The sequence below is a fragment of the Ursus maritimus genome, unplaced genomic scaffold (assembly GCF_017311325.1).
Source record: "Ursus maritimus isolate PB19 unplaced genomic scaffold, ASM1731132v1 scaffold_21, whole genome shotgun sequence".
Classification (NCBI taxonomy): Eukaryota; Metazoa; Chordata; class Mammalia; order Carnivora; family Ursidae; genus Ursus; species Ursus maritimus.
Genome location: NW_024424564.1, coordinates 29625810 through 29632477, shown reverse-complemented (window position 1 = coordinate 29632477; position 6668 = coordinate 29625810). Strand labels below are relative to the sequence as shown.

General features: G+C 42.5%; 1 long non-coding RNA gene across 1 annotated transcript; it reads right to left on the bottom strand.

Annotated features, from left to right (window-relative positions):
• Positions 1–236: 236 nt before the first annotated feature.
• LOC103660088 lies at positions 237–5406 on the bottom strand. The gene is made up of 2 exons (XR_567691.2): positions 5270–5406; positions 237–1399 (listed from the first exon to the last, which is right to left on the bottom strand). It is a non-coding gene; the product is annotated as an uncharacterized LOC103660088 (long non-coding RNA).
• Positions 5407–6668: the final 1262 nt, after the last annotated feature.

Here is a 6668-nt window from a genome sequence, read left to right as displayed (position 1 = left end):
CTGGTGTGATGGGAGCTTCTGTACAGTGGTGACCGTACCTAGGATAGGCTGAGAAGGCTGAGGTCAGAATAGCAACCTGTTTCCTGCTATGACTTCCCTGTTAACCTCCTTCCAGCCCTTGGATACAAATCAAGCTTGATTTAGAATTTTCCCAGCCGTGAAGGCATCAAGTCAAAGCTCCTTTTAGGTGGTCTGTTTCTTGTTTCTCTACGATAAATTCAGAAGAAAGCAGAAGATCCATTTATGAGTCTTTTAATGAACCAATTAGATGTTTTCCTTGGTATTTGAACAGACAATTCACATAAATTCCCAAAGGCTGAATACATAATTCTGAACAAAACATTGAATAGTTTCAGGTTTCACAACTGTTGAGTTTGGGGATAATCGTTTCCATGTGTTTCCACTGATGAATCAACCTATAGTCATTTCATAGTTCCATTGAAGACATTTTTTGCTTTTCACAGTTTTGTTTTCCTATTACATTTGTGTTTCTCCTCATCCTACACAAAATCTTCTGTTCCCCAACAGAGTTCATGAATGAGAAAGAAGAGAGGACAAAGCAGTGAAATGCTGAGCAGAGAGTCAGTTGGGCCAGGGCCCATGACTCTTCACACATGAACGAATAACAAGGGTGGGGTACACGCATAGTAGGAGCAAATAGTGGCTGAGTCATATAGGGACTCGGGTTCCACAGTGGGACCAGAAGGTCTTGGCAGACTGGTGAAGGTTTGTCTGCAAGTCTGTTCTGAGATCAGTGGGATGCACAAACCACTCCCTCCAGGCGTACAATAATGTGACAGTCAGTGACTCAACTTTTAACACTCTTCTTTGACTCATGCGCCCCACTGCCCCATAAAGATCATTTCTTGAACTGTTTCTAGTTCAGAAAAAGACATGTAAGAAGTTTGAATAATACAAGATAGCTTCTAGGGTTACTTAATTAATTCAACACATATGTATGGAATACCCATTATGTATTCGTCATGTTTTGTTTTTGTTTTTTTTTTTCCTAGGAATTGGGAGGTAGAGTTATGGGTTTGGGTTCCTTGGAACTTACATTCTAGTGGTGGGTGGAGAGTGATGTAGGCGGACATTCCACAGATAAACCAATAAACAAATATGATGATTTCTAATGATAACGTTTTACCAATGAAATAGACCTGGGAGTTATGATTGAGAGTGACAAGGCTGAGGTGGGGGTGGGGTATTCCAGGCAGAAGGAACAGAACATGCAGAAACAGAGTGGTAGACAGGGTGGCCTCCAGCCTTTTTTCATCAGCATCAAAGGGTTTCTGGGGATCGTGGCAGAAGCTCTCACCTCACCAGGGGACAGGGCCCTCCAGTCAGTGGGTATTTCAAATCCGGGGAAACACAAGGCCCCTGGGCAGCACAGCAGACCCTAAGGACAAAGCAGGTCATTAAGCAGAATGGTAATGTACCTGTGTCCTCTTTGCCATTTTGCTACTTTACCCCTCAGCCTCTATTCACTTTGAGAGAAATCTCATCTGTAGGGGCAGCTGCCTGCACACTGCCTGGGGAAATGATGAATAAAGTGTATGAGAAACCCCCACAAGTAACTCTGAGAAAGAATACAATAATTACACTGGGCTTAGGTAAAAATGCTACACTATGAAGTTTAGTACAGTAGGCCATCGATTCTCAACTGAGGTGGTCCTTCCTTACCCCAAAGGGGCCAGTTGGCAATGTTTGGAGTAATCTTGATTGTCACAACTTAAGAGATAACACATCTAGTGAGCAGAGAGGCCAGAGATGCCACTAAACATGCCACAGTACACAGGTCAGTCCCCATACCAAAGAATTGTCCCATCCTGCATTACGTGCTGAATCAAGGCCCTTGTAGCTCTTCTTATTAGCATGAGTTTAATCCTTCACACCAGGCTCCAGGGCTGTCAGGGTACAAAGCAAGTTAGGAGTTTCTGGAGACTGCTAATCTTCTTGCTCCATTATTGGGGCTCAAATCCCAGCTCTGCCTCTTACTGGATATGTGATGACATGTGTGTAGGAGACCTCGGGCAAATTACTTCATGTTCTGTGTCTCCGTTTCCTGGTCTGTAAAATGGAGACAATACAAGTCCCTACCTCAAGTTATTTTGAGGTCTGGCATACAGTGATCACTCAGTAAATGTTAAATATTATTTTTTCTGCTGTGGTAGCCTGGTTTGGGGGAATGTGATTGCCAAATATCCGAACAGTAGGTTGGAGAGTGCTTGCATCAGCATACCCTGTCCCACAAATTCAATGCCGCCCTTCAATCATTAGCTGCTCCATTCCAGGCATTCTGCTGGGGGTATGGAGATGGATGACAAATATGGCACGGATAGACACTGTGAATGCCTTCTCCTTGGTGCAGCAGCACAATGACTCCCGACAAAATCGGTAGACACGTTTGTCTTTCACTTGAAAACAGAACCGATGTTTTAAAGCCTCATTAAAGCATCCTGTCTATCTGAAATGTGTGTGTGCCCTTGCACCGCTGACCACTGAAGCTGACACGTAAGCATTATTCCAACTGAATTTGATTTAGCTTTGGTATCTGCTTGAAGGTTATTAGACAGCTTCTGGGGACAAATCTCTAAATGAGTGCATTGTCAGTGTTCTCCAGAAAAAACAGAACCAATAGGATGTATGTATATTTAGCAAGAAATTTATTTTAAGGAATTGGTTTATACAATCGTAGGGGTTAGCAAGTCTAAAATCTGCAGAGTGGGCTGGCAGGCTGGAGAGCCTGGAAGAGCTGATGTTGCAGATAAAGTCCAAAGGCCATCTGTTGGCAGAACTACCTCTTGTTCAAGGGAGGTCTGTCTTTTGTTCTATTCAGATCTTCACCCGATTGGATGAGGCTCACCGACATGATGAAGGGCAATCTGTTTTACTTAAAATCCACTACTTTAAATGTTTATCTCATCCAAAGACACTCTCACAGAAATATCTAGAATAATGTTTGATCACATAGTTGGACATCATGGCCCCGCCAAGTTGACACATAAAATTAACTATCACAGTGAGTAAGGAAGTGTGGCCCATTACTGGTCAAGGACGAATGTTTGAAATTGGTTTGGTTCAGAAGCAGTGGTGCCTCTAAAGTGTGCTTGTCAGAGGTCTGCTTAGAGTGACCAGCCAAGTGGCAAAACTTGCCTTTTGATTGCATGGGTTATCTGGCAGAGGAAACCTTCATCATAAAGAGCAGCAGCTTCCTCTTTCTAGAACAGTCGAGAGACTCTGGTTTTCTTACTGGAAGATCAAGATCCTAACCTTTTATTAAATCATTCTATATGACCCCCCCGTGATTTTGCCATAGCTAGAAGGGAATAAATCCTCTCTGTGTTTGGATGTTTTTCTTAGATTCTTGTCATTTTTTTGAAGCTCATTGATATGGATAAATTGAAGCCCAATTGTCATATTTGAACCTCCTACACCCTTAGAATAGTGATTTAAGATGTTCATCTCTTCCTGGAAAATTCTCTGAGGAAATTGAATAGAGATATGAAAAGTAAATTGTCATTTGTTTATAATCAAATTCATTCCTCTTTAATAAATTTTGTATTAGAAGCTGCCAAATCTAGTCACAGCTTCCTGTTCCTCCTGCAACCTAGATACAAAAGCATTTCATTCAATCACCCCTTCTAGTGACTGACTCCTTGCCAGGAACTCCCAGCATGCACTGCCATCTGTTCACCTCTTGGCTGCTTGAACCCACTCCCCTTTCTAAATTAATACTAAAACGTATTTTCCAAATGCCAGTCCTTTGGCTAGTCCCTTAGCTAACTCCAACCTAATTCCAAGTATCAGGATCCATCCACACTCCTTTAGGAGAAAACAGCAGCAGCAAAGCAAGGAAACTAAACCTGTCTAAATGTATGGTCCAAATCAGTTGCTTAAAAACATTGCTGCAATCTTGACGTGGGTCCCAAACAGACTGTCTGAATTTAATTAGATTACTTGGTATCGGATTTAAATAAAGGACCTTTTAGAGGCAAATTCTTTTTCTTCTCTCCTCTTCTTCAGCTGCTGTAGTAGGATCTTCCAAGAACAACAGCCCTCAGCTCAAGCCTTTTGGGAAGAAAATTTCCCAGGTGAATAGTTTTTCTTTATTTTTCTTACCATTTGGCCCTTGGGTAGAATTAACCACTTATTGTTATGCTGGAAGCTTCTTATGAACAATTCTTTGGAAATTAGGCTTCAAGGGTGAAGGATAAGATGAAATTCAAGGATTCAAGGATGAGAGGAAAACGGAGGGGAAACCCAGTTCTCCTCAAACACTTTCTCTCTCTCTCCTTTGGAGATGCTGTGCAGCTAAAGGGGCAAGAGGAAAGATGCGTGGTGATGGAAGGTGACCTTGAGAAAACCTGACCATATTCATTTGCTAGGGTTGCCATTACCAAAGTACCACAAAGTGGTACTGCTTACAGAACAAAGGTCTATCGTGTCATAGATCTGGAGGCTAGAAGTCCAAGATGAAGGTGTCTGTAGGATTTGTTGCTTCTAAAGACTGCAAAGGAAGAATTTTTCCATTCCTGTATCCTAGTTTCTGAGGGTCTGCTGGCAGTCATTGACATTCCCTGACTTCTAGAGGCATCACCCTGATTTCTGTCTTCACGTTCGCGTGACTTTCCCCTGTATGCACATCGGCCTCTGTGTCCAAGTCCCCCCTCCCCTTTCATAAGGACATAGGCCTATTGGATTAAGGCCCACCGTAATGGCCTCATATAATTTGATCATCTGCAAAGACCTTATTTCCAAATAAGGTCACATTCACAGGTCCTGGGGATTAGGACCTCAAGATTGTTTGGGGGAAAACAATTCAGCTCATAATACTAGGATTGGGTGGGAGCCGGAAAAGCCCATTTTCTTCTTCTTTAACAAATCTGAATACAGAAGAAGTTTCAGGCTGTTTAGTTGTATAGAATCAGTATGAGTGTTTTTTATTGCTCAGCATTACCATCAAAGCACCAGCACATAGGCTGCTCTCCCCTGCCTGTCTTACATTGTACTGTTTTCTTATATGCATTTTTTATGACTTTGTAGCTATCAGTGTAATTTTCTCTAAGAGAATGACTACATATGGTTTTGTTAAAAATTAACAAAATGTAACTTTCCATTTCTCTCATGAGAAATTGATCCAAGTCTGATAGTACTGAGGAATATAGACAATAGGAATTGCTCCTCACTAGCTATTTATGCAGGATCCTTTCACTCACAGCTTCCCATCCCCTTCCCTGCACACACACACACACACACACACACTTACCTTGGCCTTTAACAAGTCTACCAAAACAAGGCATTGGTTTTAATTCCTCTTACATGGCAGTACTCCCTTCATGTTCCTCTTTTTTTTTTTTTTTCTTTTTTGATCACTTTCCACTGGATGACTGTCGAGTAGATGCCCAGCCAGCTGTATGCCAGCAGCAGAGCGAAAAGACAAACTGCTACTGGTTTCCCGCAGAGAAAACCTACTTTATCTCAAGGAGCTGAACTGCCAGGTGGAGTTGAGTAAACTTTGGGGGTTGCAATACAGTTGAGGCACAAAGTTCACCATCAACGTAAAACAACCAACCCAGTTCTGCTTTTTAATGTGCTCTAAACTGATGGAACGGAGCAATGTAAACAAGGGTGAAGCAACAGCTTCAGGAGGAAAAGGGCTGCACTATATTGACAACTAATGCCTGAACTGCTATTTTAGCGTCTTTATGTGGGGACTATAATTTTATTGGCCCTCAGAGTTTGCTGGGAAATCAAGGCTGAGAAGGGAAAAGGGAATTAGAAGAGAGGAATTGTGTACTGCCTGCCAGGTCAACTGATTCATGGACTCTCGGAGTTAGAAAGACCTTTTTGAGAGCAAGGAGTTCAACCTTCTTGCTTTTTTAGGTAAGGAACCTGAAACTTGGGTAAATTAAATGGCATGAGGCTTATGGTTTCATGCAAAGTTTAAGGACTTTGTGTTCATGTCCCTTAACTTTGTCAAGTAGAGATACTCATATATATGTTATAGGTTGTTATGGGGATTAAACAAGAGAGCTTTGTTGGAGTTTATTACAGGTGATGAGTTACCTTCCCTCCTTTGACCAGTGTCACTGAGCTAATTGGTCCTGAAGAAGGGAGCAGACATCATTTCTCAGTTTGTTGCTTCTCCTTTGTTCGTGTTATCTCAGCGTTTGGAGGACAGGATTCCTGAAATCCCCAAATGAATGAACTCTATGGTTAAACTAAAAACCTCTTTTTGAGGGCACCTGGGTGGCTCAGTCAGTTAAGGTCTGCCTTCGGTTCAGGTCATGATCCCAAGGTCCTGGGATCGAGCCCCACATTGGGCTCCCTGCTCAGCAGGAAGCCTGTTTCTCTCTCTCCCTTTGCCTGTTGCTCCCCCTGCTTGTGCTCTCTCTCTCTCTCTGTGTCAAATAATTAAATAAAAATCTTAAAAACCTCTTTCTGGATTGTTGTTTCCAATGCCCTACCAACAACTTTTACCAGAGCTGCTAATAGTTAACTAAAGGGAGTGACTAGATGGAAAGTTTTCCAGGCCTCTCCAGAGTGTACCTTGCCAAAAACCATGTGAGAGGCGGCCAAAGTCAGGGCAAGAAGGGAAAGCCAAGGGCCTGCAAAACACACATGCGCGATTGAAAGTCTTGGCTCTCAGACAGATGGGGCTGTGA